We start from the raw sequence: 15,878 nt of genomic DNA, 5'->3' as shown, positions 1-15,878 counted from the left end.
GATGAAGAGAAGAGAGCTGTTTTCCTTTCAGGGGTCCCGCCATAGCATGGATTCCAGAGTCTACTTCTGGGTATGGGTGCCTGGAGACCCCAACCTAGGGTGAATATTTGAGCCTAGGGGCATAGCAGGACCGATGCAGGCTCTTGGTCCAGCTACCAAGGGGTCTTCTTTGAAAGCAGGCTCACACTGATGGTCACAATGCCTGCTTTTTTGCCCACGGTGGACCTCCTGGTTGGGCGTGGACTCAAGGGCCAAGCAGCTGGCTCCCACTCAGAAGGTTTGACCCCCATCTCCACAGCAAACATTTCTGGCAAAGGGCAAGGAGGAGTGCTCTTTTGTGCTTGAGGTTCCCCAATAGGCCGAGATTTGAGCTATGGTTGGGGCACAGATGCTTGAGCACCCAGGATGGGTAGAGATGATAGCTGGTGGCCATGGCTGGTCCCTTGTGCAGATGATGGCTCCTGCTACCACTACCTGACTGCAGGTCGGGGCTCAGGTTGTGTCACACAGAGCATGAGTGCACAGTGCGGCCTGGATATTGTGGTTCCGACTAGGTCCGTGCAGGTTGATCCTCATGTGGGGATTCTCGGCAGACCCATAGGGCCCTCATTCTTTCTGAAGGGAAGGCAGTAGGATGCGTTGTGGCTCCAGAATTCCCAATCTGGTGGGCTTTCGGGCCAGACGGGTGAGGATGGATGTCTGATTGCAGAAGCGCCGGTTCAATTCAGTGCCGAGCACATGGAAGTTCCAATGTGCAGTGCCTGACACGAGATCTCCAGCACCAGAGTCAGGGCGAGTGTCAGATCGTTGCTCACGCTGGAGTTTGAGTTCATGATGCCAGATGAATGGAGGGGTGGCCTCATGAGGTCATGGAGGTTTTTCCAGGCTGGGTCTTGTTTAGCTGCTCAGAACAGCAAGCTTTCCTTCTGCAGGAAAAGTGGAGTCTATATTGATGGCTCCATGGTCCCCCATATGGTAAGCCATGGTAGCAGAGCTCACCGCATAGATTTCCATAAAGCCAAGCTCTATATATCCTTTCAGTCCAGTAACAAGACAGTTTCGACTGGTGGCTCTGGGGCAAGTGCCCAGAAGGTTGAGTTGACAGGGAGTCTCATGCTATAGGGTCAAAATTCTGGCTTGTGTCCAGGGAGACCATAGAATGTGGCAGGGCTAAGGTGCCATGCAGGATTCTCCTTCCCTGAGGATGGGACGCAGCTCCCAAGAGCTAGGTTGACTTTTGGGGACAGGGGGTGTTCTGTTTTCTGGCTCAGGGACCAAGCGTTGGATCATAGGTAGGTATTCCAGACCCTGCCTCTGGTGACAGATGCCTGCAAACCTAAGCTTGGCTTCCATTGAGGTCCTACGGTCATGTCAGTTTAAATCTTCTGACTCATGGCCATTGACCTGGGTGTCTTCCTGGATGTTGGTGTCTGGCATGTGTCAGAATGTGCATTTCTGTCCAGAGCGGCCAATAGAATTGGTTGGGCTCAGGGGCATTGCAGGTGTCTCCAAATCTGGATGGTATCTGCTAATGTGTTGGGCAGAGTTTCCTTCGGGTGGCAGGCAGAGTCCTGTGCTGTGGCACCAGAGGCCCCATCATGGAGGGCCTGTCAGCCAGGGCTTTGGAGACAAAAGTCTGCAAACACAAACTCGGGATAGGGTGACAGGAGAGGTGATGTCTGTCCCGATCTGCAGACCATGAGGGCATTGCCTCAGGATCTGAAATACAGGCGATTGAGAGGCCAGAGCGCAGGCTTTTCTGTCTATGTTGTCTGTCTCCATTTGCCACGGAGTGGAGGGGTGTCCTCATGGTTCCATGGGAGAATCTGCCTCTGGGGGGATTTGGCACAGCTCCCAAGGCTTTGTTTCCTTTCTGGATGAAGGAAAGAGAGCTGTTTTCCATCTCAGGGGACCAGCCATAGCAGGGATTCCAGAGTTGGCTTCTGGGTCCATGCACCTGGAGAACCCGACTGAGGGTTAGCATTTGGACCTAGGGGCATGGCACGCCCGATATGCGGGCTCCTTTTCCAGCTAGCAAGGGGGCTTGTTTGAAAGCAGGCTCAGCTTAATCGTCACAATGCCTGTTTGTGCCCAGGGCAGAGAGCATGGGTGGGCGTTGTATCATCGGCCATGCACCTGACTCCTACTCTGAGTGTTAAACCCCCATCCCCACAGCAAGCTTTTCGGGCCATGGGTAAGGAGGAGTGCTCTATTGTGCTTCAGATTCCACCTTAGGCCGTGATTTAAGCTATGATCTGGGCACAGATGCCTGAACACCCAGGTTGTGTAGAGATGACAGCCTCAGGCCATGGCCGGTCCCACCTGCAGAAGATGGCATCCGCTACCTGGGGGGGCTGACTGCAGGTTGGGGCTCAGGCTATGTCACAAGAGCATTAGTGCACAGTGCCTCCTGGATTTTGGGGTTCCGTCTAGGCCCGTGCAGGTTGAACCTCACATGGGGACTCAGGGCAGACCCATAGGGCCCTTCTTCTTTCTGGAGGGGAGCCAGAAGTCTGCATCATGGTTCCAGAATTCCCAATCTGGAAGGCTTGCATGCCATTTGCGTGAGGACGGACGTCTGAATGCAGAAGTGCTGATTCAGTTCAGTGACGAACACATGGCAGTACCAATGTGCAGCGTCTGACATGAGATCTCCAGCACCTGAGTCAGCTCGAGTTTCGGATGGTCGCTCACGCTGGAGTTTTTCTCCATTATGCCCGATGAATGGAGGGGTGGCCTCATGAGGCAATGGAGGTTGTCACAGGGTGGGGCTTGTTAGCTTTTGTGAACAGCAAGCTTTCATTCTGTGGGACAGGGGGAGTCCATTTTAATGGCTCCAGGGTCCCCCATATGGAAAGACATGGCAGCACAGCTCACCACATGATGTCTGGAAAGCCTAGCTCAGCTTATTCTTTCAGCCCAGGAACAAGGCATTTTCGATCTCTTGGCTCTGGGGCAAGTGTCCAGAGGGCTGAGTTAACAGGGCCTCATTCTGATGGGACATAATGCTGGCTTGTGTCCAGAAAGACCATAGAATGTGATGAGGGCTCAGGCACCTTGCAAGATTCTCCTCCAGTGAGAGCAGGACGCAGCTTCCTGGAGCCAGGTGGCCTTCTGGGGTCAGGAGATGTTCTGTTTTGTGGCTCAGGGACCAAGCATTGGACCATATGTAGGTATTCCAGAACCTGCCTCTGGGGACAGATGCCTACAAATCTCAGTTAGGGTTCCATTGAGGACCTAGGGGCATGTCAGTTTAAATCTTCTGACTCAGGGCCATTGACCTGGGTGTCTGCCTGGAGGTAGGTGTCAGGCATGTGTCAGACTGTGCATTACTGTCCAGACCGGCCAACGAAATTGGGTGGGCTCAGGGGCTTTGCAGGTGTCTCCCAACCTAGAGGGTTTGTCTAAGGTGATGGGCAGAATTTCCTTCGGGAGGTCAGGCAGAGTCCTGTGTCATGGCTCCCGAGGCTCCATCATGGAGGGCCTATCTGCCAGGGCTTTGGGGACAAAAGTCTGCAAACCAAAATTCAGGTTATTGTGAGGACAAGGTGATGGCAGGCCTGATCTGCAGACGGTAAGGGCAGTGCCTCGGGATCAGAAATTAGGATGACGGGGAAGCAGGAGAGCAGGCTTTTCTGTCTGGGTTGTGTGTCTGGGTTTGCTATGGAATGGAGGTTTGGCCTCATGGGTCCATGGGAGGTTCTCCCTCTGTGCAGATTTTGCTTGACACACAAGGTTTTGGAGTCTTTCTGGATGAAGGGAAGAGTGCTGTTTTCTATCTCAGGGGTTCCGCCATAGCAGGGATTCCAGAGTCGGCTTCTGGGTCTGTGCTCCTGAAGAACCCGACTGAGTGTGGGGATTTGGGCCTAGGGGCAGGGCCGATATGCGGGTTCCTGGTCCAGCTAGCGAGGTGACTTGTTTGAAAGCGGGCTCAGGCTGAGAGTCACAATGCCTGTTTGTGTCCAGGGTGGCCCTCCTGTGTAAGCGTGGTCTCATGGGAACTGTAGCTGGCTCCCACTCTGAGTGTTAAACCCCCATCCCCACAGGAAGTTTTTCTTGCTGTGGGGAAGGAGGAGTGCTCTTTTAGGCTTCAGTTTCCCCCATAGGTCGGGATTTGATTTATTGTCTGGGTCCAGATGCCTGAATACCCAGGTTGGGTAGATATGACAGCCTGGGTCCATAGCCCGTCCCACTTGCAGAAGATGGCGCCTGCTACCTGGTGGGCTGACTGGAGGTCGGGGCTCAGGCTGTGTTAAACACAGCATTAGTGCACAGTGTGTCCTGGATATTGAGATTCCGTCTAGGGCCGTGCAGGTTGATCCTCACCTGGGGATTCTGAGCAGACCCATAGGACCGTTCATCTTTCTGGAGGGCAGTCAGAAGGCTTTGTTTGTGGCTCCAGAATTCCCAATCTGGAGGGCTAGTGGGCAAGACGGGTGAGGACGTAAGTCTGAACGCACAAGTGCCTGTTCACTTCATCGCCGAGCACATGGCAGTTACAATGTGCAGCGTCTGATTGGAGTCCCCCAGCACCTGAGTCGAAGAGAGTGGCGGATGTTCGCTCACGCTGGAGTTTTGTCCATGATACCCATTGAGTGGAGTCCATGAGGCCATAGAGGTTTTCCTAGGCTGGGGCTTGTGAGATGTTCTGAACAGCAAACTTTCCTTCTGCAGGACACGGGGAGTTCATATTGATGTCCCATGGTCCGACATATGGGAAGCCATGGTAGTAGAGCTCACCACATAGATGTCTGGAAAGCCCATCTCAGCTTAAACTTTTAGTCCAGGAACAAGGCTGTTTTGATCTGGTGGCTCTGGGGCAAGTCCCCAGGGTGCTGAGTTCACAGGGAGCTTCGTGCTGATCAGTCATCATGCTGGCTTGTGTCCAGGGAGACCTTAGAATGTGGTGGGGACTCAGGCGCCATGCAGGATTCAACTACAACTGGACGCAGCACCCCAGAGCCAGGTTGACTTCTGGGGACAGGAGGTGTTCTGTTTTGTGGCTCAGGGACCAAGCATTGGGTCATATAAGGTATTCCAGAACACGCCTCTGGGGACATGGCTGCAAACCTTTGCTAGGTTTCCATTGAGGTCCTAGGGGCATGTCAGTTTCCATCTTCTGATTCAGGGCCATTGACCTGGATGTCTGCCTGGAGATAGGTGTCTGCATGTGTCAGACTGTGTATTTCCGCCTAGAGTGGCAATCAATATTGGGTGGGATCAGGGGCCTTGCAGGTGTCTCCCAATCTGGAGGGTTTCTGAAACTGTAATGGACAGAGTTTCCTATGGGAGGGCAGGCAGATTCCTGCGTAGAGGCTCCAGACGCCTCATCCTGGAGGGCCTGTTGGTCTGGTATTTGGGGACAAAATTCTGCAAACACAAACTCGGGTTACAGTGAGGGGCGAGGTAATGGCAGGCCTGATCTGCAGATCTTGAGGGCAGTGCCAAGGGATCTGAAATTAGGGCACTGGGGAGTTGGGAACGCAGGCTTTTCTGCCTGGGCTGTGTGTCTTGACTGGACACAGAATGGAGTGGTGGCCTCATGTGGCCATGAGAGATTCTGCCTCTGTGAAGATTCTGCCCAGCTACCAAGGAGTTGGTGTCCTTCAGGGGGAAGGGAAGACTGCACTTTTCCGTCTAAGGGATCCTGCCATAGCAGGGATTCCAGAGTCAGCTTCTAGACCTGGACACCTGGTGAACCCGACTGAGGGTGAGGATTTGGGCCTAGGAGCATGTCACGCCCGATATCCGAGCTCCCAGTCCAGCTAGCGAGAGGGCTGTTTTGAAAGCGGGCTCACGCTATGGGTCACAATGCCTGTATGTGGCCAGGGCAGCCCTCCTGGGTGGTCATGGTCTCATGGGCCATGCATCTGGCTCCCACTCTGAGGGTTAGACTCCCATCCCCACAGCAAGCTTTTCCCTTCTTGGGGAAGGAGGAGTACTCGTTGATGCTGTGGTTCCCCCATAGGCGAGTATTTGTGCTATTGTCTGGACACAGACACCTGAATCCCCAGGTAGGGTAGAGATGAGAGACTCTGGCCTTGGCATGTCCCCCTGCAGTATGTGGCCCACTACCTGGGGGGCGGTTGGGAGGTGGGGGCTCAAGCTATGTAAGACAGAGCATTAGAGTACAGGGCGGCCTAGGACATTGGGGGGCCATCGAGGTCTGTGCAAATTGATCCTCATGTGGGCATTCTGGCAGAACCCTAGGGCACTTCTTCTTTCTGGAGGGCAGGCGGAAGACTGCGTTGTTGTTCCTGAATGAACAATCTGGAGGGCCAGGAGGTTGTGGACGCAATTCTGAAGGAACACTCGCCAATTCCGTTCAGTGCCAAGTACCAGGCATTTCCAATGTGTAGCGTCTGACTCGAGATCTCCTGCACCTGAGTCAGGGCACATGTCAGATGGTCGCTCACACTGGAGTTTGTGTCCATGATGGCCGACAAATGGAGGGGTGGCCTCATGAGACCATGGAGGTCTTCCCTGGCTGGGGCTTGTGAGATTCTCTGAAGAGCAAGCTTTCTTTCTGCTGGACAGGGGGAGTCCATTGGATGTCATCAGGGTCCCCCTTATGGAAAGAAGTCGCAGAAGAAGTCACCGTTTGGACGCCTGGAAAGCCCAGCTCCACTTCACCTTCCAGCCCAGGAACAAGGCCATTTGTATCTGGTGGCTCTGGGGCAATGTGACCAGGGCCTGAGGTGACAGGGAGCCTCATTCTGATGGGTCACAATGCTGGCTTGTGTCCAGGGAGACCTTAGAATGTGGTGGGGCCTCAGGCGCCATGCAGGATTCCCTTTCCCTGAGAGTTTTACACAGCTCCCAAGAGCCAGGTTGCCTTCTGGGTATAGGAAGTGTTTTGTTTTATGGCTTAGGGATCAAGTGTTGGACCATATGTAGATATTCAAAAGTTTTCCTCTGGAGACAGATTCCTGAAAACCTAAGGTAGGGATATGTTGAGGTCGTAGGTTTATGTCACATTCCATCTTCTGACTCAGGGCCATTGCCCTGGGTCTCTGCCTGGAGGTATGTTTCTGGCATATGTCCAAATGTGCCTTTTTTCCAAGGGGGCCAACGAATTTGGGGAGGGCTCAGGGGCATAGCAGGTGGCTCCCAATCTTGAGGGTGTGTGCAAATGTGACGGGCAGAGTTTCCTTGGGTGGGCATTCAGAGTCCTGTGCTGTGCCTCCAGATGCCCCATCCTGGAGGCACTGTCATCCAGGGCTTTGGGGACAAAAATCTACAAGCACAAACAAGATAGGGTTCTGGGCGAGGTGATGGCAGGCCCGATCTAGGGACCGTGAGGGCAGTGCCATGGGATCTGAAATGAGGGCGCCACGGAGGCGGGAGTGCAGGCTTTTCTGTCTGGGTTGTGTGTCTCGGTTCGCAACAGAGTGGAGTGTTAGCCTCATGGGGCCATGGGAGATTCTGCCTCCGTGAGCATCCTGCCTGTCTCCCAAGGGTTTGATGTCTTTTGGGGGAAGGGAAGAGTGCTGTTTTCCATCTCAGGTGTCCCACCATAGCAGGGAATCCAGAGTCAGCATTTGGGTCCAGGAGTCTGAAGATCCCGACCAAGGGTGAGGATTTGGGCCTAGGGGCATGTCAGGCCTGATATGCGGACTCTTGGTCCAGCTTGTGAGGGGGTAGGTTTGACAGCGGACTCAGGTTGAGAGTCCAATACCTGTTTGTGGTCAGGGCAGCCCTCCTGTGTGGGCGTGATCTAATCGGCAATACAGCTGGCACTTGCTCTGAGCTTTAGAACTCCATCGCCACAGCAAGTTGTTCCCAACGTGGGGAAGGAGAAGTGCTCTTTTATGCTTGACGTTCCCCCATAGGCCGGGATTTGAGCTATGGTCTAGGCGCAGATGCCTAAATACCCAGGTTGGGTAGAGATGACAGTCTATGGCCTTGGCATGTCCCACCTGCAGGATATGGATCCGGCTATCTGAGGAGCTGATGGGAGGTCGGGGCTCAGGCTGTGTCAGACAGAACATTAGTGCACAGGGAAGCCTAGGAAATTGGGGTGCCTTCGAGGTCCGTGCAGGTTGTTCCTCACTTGGGGATTCTGGGCCGACCCCTAGGGCACTTCTTCTTTCTGGAGGGCAGGCAGAAGACTGTGTTGTGGCTACTGAATGAACAATCTGTAGGGCTGGTAGGCCAGGAATTGAGGACAGAATTCTGTACGCACAAGCGCCAGTTCCGTTCAGTGCCGAGCACCTTGCATTTGCAATGTGCAGCGTCTGACTCAAGATCTCCTGCACATGAGTCAGAGCACGTGTCAGATGGTTGCCCACGCTGGATTTTGTGTATATGATGGCCGACGAGTGGAGGAGTGGCCTCTTGAAGCCATAGATGTCTTCCCAGTCTGGGGCTTGTGTTCTGCTCCGGAGGGCAACATTTCCTCCTGAGGGACAGGGGGAATCTGTTTTGATGCTAGCGGGGTTCCCCATTGGGAAAGACGTTTTAGCAGGAGTCACCGCATGGACACCTGGAAAGACCAGCTCCGCATACCCTTCCAGACCAGGAACAAGGCCCTTTGGATCCGCTGGCTCTGGGGCAAAGTGCCCAGGGGGATGAGGCGACAGGGAGCCTGTCTGATGGGTCACAAGGCTTGCTTGTGTCCAGGGAGTCCTTAGAATGTGGCAGGGGATTAGGTACCATGCAGGATTCTCCTTCTCTGAGTGTTGTACACAGCTCCCAACCGCCAGGATGCCTCCTGGAGGTGTTCTGTGTTGTGGCTCAGGGATCAAGTGTTGGACCATATGTAGGTATTCCAGAGTTTGCCTCTGGCTGCTGATGCCTGCAAACCTAGCTAGGGTTCCATTGAGGTCCTAGGGGTATGTCAGGTTCCATCTTCTGACTCAGGGCCATGGACCTGGGTGTCTGCCTGGAGGTAGGTGTCTGGCATATGTCTGAATGCGCCTTTTCTCCAAGGCAGCCAACGAATTTGTGGTGTGCTCAGGGGCACTGCAGGTGACTCCCCAACTGGAATGCGTGTCCAAATGTGATGGACAGTGTTTCCTTCGGGTGGGCATTCAGAGTCCTGAGCTGTGCTCCAGATGCCCGATCCTGGAGGGCCTGTTGGCCAGGGCTTCGGGGAAAAATGTCGGCAAACACAAACTCATGATAGGTTTCTGGGCAAGGTGATGGCAGGCCCGATCTAGGGACCGTGAGGCCAGTGCAGCGGGATCTGAAATGAGGGTGACATAGAGGCAGGATTGCAGGTTTTCTGTCTGGGTTGGTGTCTCGGTTGGCCTCGGAATGTAGCAGTAGCCTCATGGGGCAATGGGAGATTCTGCTTCTGTGAGGATTCTGTCCGGCACCCGCAGGTTTGGTGTCTTTTGGGGGAAGGGAAGAGTGCTGTTTTCATCTCAGGGTTCCCACTATAGTAGGGATTCCATAGTCAGCTTCTGGGTCTGGGCCACTGGAGAACCCGACTGAGGGTGTGGATTGGGCCTAAGGGCATGTTAGGCCCAATATGCAAGCTCCTGGTCCAGCTAGCGAGGGGGCTGGTTTGAAAGCTGGCTCAGGCTAATGGTAACAATGCCTGCTTGTGTTCAGAGCTGCACTCCTCGGAGGGCGTGATCTCATGGGCCCAACAGCTGGCTCCCACTCTGCTGGATAGACCCCATTACACACAGCAAGCTTTTCCCATCGTCTGGAAGGAGGAGTGCTCTTTATGCTAGAGGTTTCCCCGTTGGCTGGGATTTGAGCTATGGTATGCTCACAGACGCCGAAATACCAAGTTTGGGTAGAGATAACAATCTCTGTCCATGGCAGGGCCCAATGCAGGATATGGGGACGGTTACCTGGGGGGCTGATGGGAGGTCAGGTCTCAGGTTGTGTCAGACAGAGAATTAATGCACAGGGAGGCCTAGGATACTGGGGTGTCATTGAAGTCCATGCAGATTGATCCTCACGTGGGGATTCTGGACAGACATCTAGGGCCCTTCTTCTTTCTGGAGGGCTGTCAGAACACTGCATTGGAGTTCACGAAAGAACAGTCTGGAGGTCGTGAGTGCCAGCAGGGTGAGGACCGAATTCTGAATGCACAAGCACAGATTCTGTTCAGTGCTGAGCACATGGCATTTCCAACGTACAGCGTCTGACTCGAGATCTGTAGCAGCTGAGTCAGGGCGCGTGTCAGATGGTCGCTCACGCTGGAGTTTGTGTCCATGATGGCTGACGAATGGAGGGGTGGCCTCATGAGACCATGGAGGTCTTCCCAGGCTGGAACCTTTGATCTGCTCTGAACAGAATGGTTTCCTTTGTGGAACAGGGGGAGTCTGTTTGGATGGCACCAGGATCCCCCATATGGAAAGACTTCATTGCAGATGTCACCACATGGATGCCTGGAAAGCCCAGCTCTGCTTAATCTTCCAGCCCAGGAACAAGGCTGATTCAATCTTGGCTCTGGGGCAAAGTGCTCAGGGGGCTGAGGTGATAGGGAGCCTCATTCTAATGGCTCACAATGCTGGCTTGTGTCCGGGGAGACCTTAGAATGTGGTGGGGGCTCAGGCGCCATGCAGGGTTCTCCTCCCCTGAGGGTTAGATGCATCTCCCAAGAGCCATGTTGCCCTCTGGGGACAGGAGGTGTTCTGTTTTGTGGCTCAGGGATCAAGTGTTGGAACATATGTAGGTATTCCAGATTTTGCCTCTGGAGGCAGATGCCTGCAAAGCACAGCCAGGGTTCCATTGTGGTCCTAGGGGTCAGTCAGCTTCCATATTCTGACTCAGGACCATTGACCTGGGTTTCTCCCTGGAGGTAGGTGTCTGGCATGTGTCAGGATGCACCTTTTTCCAAGTCAGCCAGTGAATTTGGGGTGGGCTCAGGGGCATTGCAGGAGTCTCCAAATCTGGAGTGCTGTGCAACTGTGACAGGCAGAGTTTCCTTCGGGTGTGCAGGCAGAGTGCTGTGCTGTCGCTCCAGAGGCCCCATCCTGGAGGGCCTGTCGGCCATGGCTTTGCGGACAAGTTCTGCAAACACAAGCTTGGAATACTGTGAGGGGCGAGGTGATGACAGACCCGATCTATAGACCATGAGGGCAGTGCCACAGGGTCTGAAATGAGGGCGATGGGGAGGCAGGAGTACAGGCTTTTCTGTCTGGGTAGTGTGTCTTGGGTGGCCATGAAATGTAGCAGTAATCTCATGGGCCCATGGGAGGTTCTTCCTCTGATGATTCTGCCCGCCGACCAAGGGTTTAGTGTTTTTCGGGGGGAAGGGAAGAGAGCTATTTTCCGTCTCTGGGGTCCCACCATAGCAGGGATTCCAGAGTCGACTCATGGTTCCAGGTGCCTGAAGAACCTGACCGAGGATGAGGATTTGGGCCTAGGGGCATGTCACACCCGATAGGTGGGCTCCTGGTGAAGCTGGCGAGGGGGATGGCTTGAATGCGGGCTCAGGCTTAGGGTCACAATGCCTGTTTGTGGCCAGGGCAGCACTGCTGGGTGGGCATGGATTCATGGTCCTTGCAGTTGGCTCCCACTCTGAGGGTTAGAGCCCCATCCCCACAGCAAGCTTTCCCTTCGTGGGGAAGGAGGAGTGCTCTGTTTGCTTGAGGTTCCCCCATAGGCTGGGATTTGCACTGTGTTCTGGGCACAGACGCCTGAATACACAGGTTGGGTAGAGACAACAGTCTCTGGCCATGCTCGCTCCCACCTGCAGGAGACGGAGTCTGCTACCTTTGAAGGGCAGAGCTTCTTTTGCGTGGGCAGGCAGAGTCCTCTGCTTTGGGCCTAGGGGCATTGCAGGCCCGTAATGGGGAGTCCTGGTCAAGCTAGCAAGACAGATTGTTGAAACTAGGCTCAGGCTTATGGTGAAAATGCCTGTTTGTGCCCAGGGCAGACCTCCTGTGATGTTGAGGTCTCATGGACAATGCAGCTTGCTCCACTCTGAGAGTTTGACCCCCAAACCCATAGCAAGCTTTTCTTTCGATGGCGAAGGAGCAGTGCACTTTTGTGCTTGAGGTGCCCCCATAGTCCATTATTTGAGCTATGGTCTGGGCACAGATGAAAGAACACCGAGGTTGGGTAGAGATGACAGCCTCAGGCCATGGCCGGTCCAACCTGCAGAAGATTTCGGCTGCTCCAGGGGGGCTGACTGGAGGTCGGGGCCAAGACTGTGTCACACAGAGGATTAGTGCACAGTGCGGCCTGGATATTGAGGTTCACTCTAGGGCTGTGCAGGTTGATCCTCACATGGGAATTCTGGGCAGACCCACAGGAGCCTTCTTCTTTGTGGAGAGCGGGGAGAAAGCTGCATTGTGCCTCCAGAGTTCCCAATCTGGAGGGCTTGTGGGCCAGATGGGTGAGGACGGAAGTCTGAAATCACAAGCGCTGGTTCAGTTCAGTGCCGAGCACATGGCAGTTCCAATGTACAGCATCTGACACAAGATCTCCAGCACTTGTGTCAGGGCGAGTGTCGGATGGTTGCTTACACTGGAGATTGTGTCCATGATGCCTGATGAATGGAGGGGTGGACTCTTGAGTCCGTGGAGTTTTTCCCATGCTGGGGCTTGTGAGCTGCACCGAACAGCAAGCTTTCCTTCTGCAGGATAGGGGGAGACCGTTTTGATGGCTCCAGAGTCCCCCATATGGAAAGACATGGTAGCAGAGCTCACCGCATAGATATCTGGAAAGCCCAGCTCAGCTTATCCTTTCAGCCCAGGAACAAGGAAGTTTCGATCTGGTGTCTCGGGGGCAAGTGCCCAGGGGACTGAGTTGACAGGGAGCCTCATGCTGATGGGTCACAGTACTGTCTTGTGTCCAGGCAGACCTTAGAATGCGTTCTGTTTGTGGTCAAGGACCAAGCGTTGGACCATATGTAGGTATTCCAGAACCTGCCTCTGGGGACAGATGCCTGCACACCTCAGCTAGGGTCCCATTGCAGTCATAGGGGCATGTCAGTTTCCATCTTCTGACTCAGGGCGATTGACCTGGGTGTCTGCCTGGAGGTAGGTGTCTGGCATATGTCAGACTGCGCATTTCTATCCAGAGCACCTAATGAAATAGTGTGGGCCAGGGGCCATAAAGGTGTCTCCCAATCTGGAGTGTTTGTGTAACTGTGACTGGTAGTGTTTCCTTCGTAAGGGCAGGCAGAGTCCTACACTGTGGCTCCAGAGGCCCCATCCTAGAGGGCCTGTTGGCCAGCGATTTGGGGTAAAAAGTCTGCAAGCACCAACATTATTTAGGGTGAAGGGCGAGGTGATGGCTGGTCTGATCTCCAGACTGTGAGCACCATGCCTCCATATCTGAAATTAGGGAGAAGGGGAGGCGGGATCCCCAGCTTTTCTGTCTGGGTTGCTTGTCCTGGTTGGCCCCAGGATGGAGGGGTGGCCTCATGGGTCCATGGGAGATTCTTCCTTTGTGGGGATTTGGCACGGCTCCCAAGGTTTTGATGTCTTTCTGGATGAAGGGGAGAGAGCTGTTTTCCATCTCAGGGTTCCCACCATAGTAGGGATTTCAGAGTCAGCTTCTGGTTCTGGGCTCCTGGAGAACCCGACTGAGGGTGTGATTTTGGGCCTAGGGGTATGGCAGGCACGATATACGGGCTTCTGGTCCAGCTAGAGAGGGGCCTTGTTTGAAAGCAGGCTCAGGCTGATGGTCACAATGCCTGGTTGTGCCCAGGGCAGAGCTCCTTGGTAGGCGTGGTCTCATGGGCCATGCAGCTGACTCACATGCTGAGGATTTGACCCCCACCCCACAGCAAGCTTTTATGGCCAAGGGAAAGAGGAGTGCTATATTGTGTTTGAGGTTTCCCCAGAGACTGAGATTTGAACTATGGTCGGGGCGCAGATGTCTGAACGCCCAGGTTGGGTAGAGATGACAGCATCGGCCATGGCCTGTCCCACCTGCAGGAGATGGCACCCACTACCTGGGTGGCTGACTGGAGGTCGGAGCTCAGGCTGTGTCGGAGATAGAATTTGTGAACAGTGAATCCTGGATATTTGTGTTCCATTAAGGCTGGGAAAGTTGATCCTCACATGGGGATACTGGGCAGACCCATAGGGCACTTCTTCTTTTGGGAGGGCAGGCAGAAGGCTGAGTTTTGGCTCCAGAATTTCCAATTTGGATGGCTTGCAGCTCAAAAGGTTGAGGATGGAAGTCTGAACACCCTAGCACCGGTTCACTACAGTGTTGAGCACATTGCAGTTCCAATGTGCAGTGTCTGACTCGAGATCTCCAGCACCTGAGTCAGGATGAGTGTCAGATGGTCACTCACGCTGGAGTTTGTGTCCATGATGCCCGAAGAAGGAAGGGTGGACTCATGATTCCATGGAGATTTTCCCATGCTGGGGCTTCTGAGTTGCTCCGAACAGCAAGCTTTCCTTCTCTGGGACAGGGGGTGTCCGTTTTGTTGGCTCCAGGGTCCCCCATATGGATAGACATGGTAGCAGAGCTCACCACATAGACATCTGGAAATCCCAGCTCTGCTTCTCCTTTCATCCCAGAAACAAGGCAGTTTCGATTTGGTGTCTCTGGGGCAAGTGCCCAGGGGGCTGAATTGATAGGGAGCCTCATGCTGATTGGTCACAATACTGGATTGTGTCCAGGGAGGCCTTAGAATGTGGTGGTGGCTCAGGCGCCATGCAGAATTCTGCTCTCCTGAGGGTTTGACCAGCTCCCAAGAGGAAGTTTTCATTCTGGGGACAAGAGATATTCTATTTTGTGGCTCAGGGACCTAGTGTTGGTCCATATGTAAGTATTCCAGAACGTGACTCAGCGGACAGATGCCTGCAAACCTCAGCTAGTGTTCCGTTGGGGTCCTAGGGGCATGTCAGTTTCCATCTTCTGACTCAGGGCCCTTGACCTGTCTGGGCCACCTGTCTGCCTGGAGGTAGGTGTCTGGCATGTGTCAGACTGCTCATATCTGTCCAGAGTGGCCAATGATATTGGGTGGGCTAAGGGGCATTGCAGGTGTCTCCTAAGCTGGAGGGTTTGTGCAGCTGTGACAGGCAGAGTTTCCTCTGGGAGGGCAGGCAGAGTCCTGTGCTGTAGCCCAGAGGCCACATCGTGGAGGGCTTGTGGGCCAGGGTTGTGGAAACAAAAGTCTGCAAACACAAACACGGAACAGGGTGAGGGGCTATGTGATGGCAGGCCCCATCTGCAGATTGTGATGGCAGTGTCTCATGATCTAAAATTAGGGTGACGAGGAGGCTGGAGAGAAGGATTTTCTGTCTGGGTTGTGTGTCTCGGTAGGCCATGGAATGGAGGGGTTGCCTCATGGTTCCACTGGAGATTTGCCTCTGTGGGGATTTTGCATGGCTCACAAGGTTTTGGTGTCTTTCTGGATGAAGGGAAGAGAGCTGTTTTCAGTCTCAGGGGACCCGCTTGAGCAGGGATTCCAGAGTCAGAGTCGGCTTCTGGGTCCAGGCGCCTGGAGAATTTGGAGGTTTGCCTATATGTAGGTGTCTGGCATGTGTCAGACTGAGCATTTTCGTTCGGAGTGTCCAACGAAATTGGTGTGGGCTCAAGGGCCTTGCAGGTGTCTCCCAATATGAAGGGTTTGTGCAACTGTGTCGGGAAGAGTACCCTTCGGGCTGGCAATCAGAATCCTGCACTGTGGCTCCAGAGCCTGCATCCTGGAGGGCCTGTCGGCCAGGGCTTTGGGGAAAACAGTTTGCAAACACAAACTCGGTTAGGTTTAGGGGTGAGGTGATGGCAGACCCGATCTGCAGACTATGAGGTCAGTGCCTCAGGATCTGAAATTAGGGCGACGGAGAGGTGGGAATGCACGCTTTTCTGTCAGGGTTGTATGTCTTGGTTGGACATGGAATGGAGGGGTGGCCTCATGGGGCCTTGGGAGATTTTGCCTCTGTCGGGATTCTGCCCGGCTCCCAAGGCTTTGGTGTCTTTTGGGGGGAAGGGAAGAGTCCTGTTTT

Source organism: Meles meles, chromosome Y (assembly GCF_922984935.1).
Source record: "Meles meles chromosome Y, mMelMel3.1 paternal haplotype, whole genome shotgun sequence".
Classification (NCBI taxonomy): Eukaryota; Metazoa; Chordata; class Mammalia; order Carnivora; family Mustelidae; genus Meles; species Meles meles.
The sequence above is the reverse complement of the archived record's forward strand: the minus strand, read 5'-3'. Positions refer to the sequence as shown.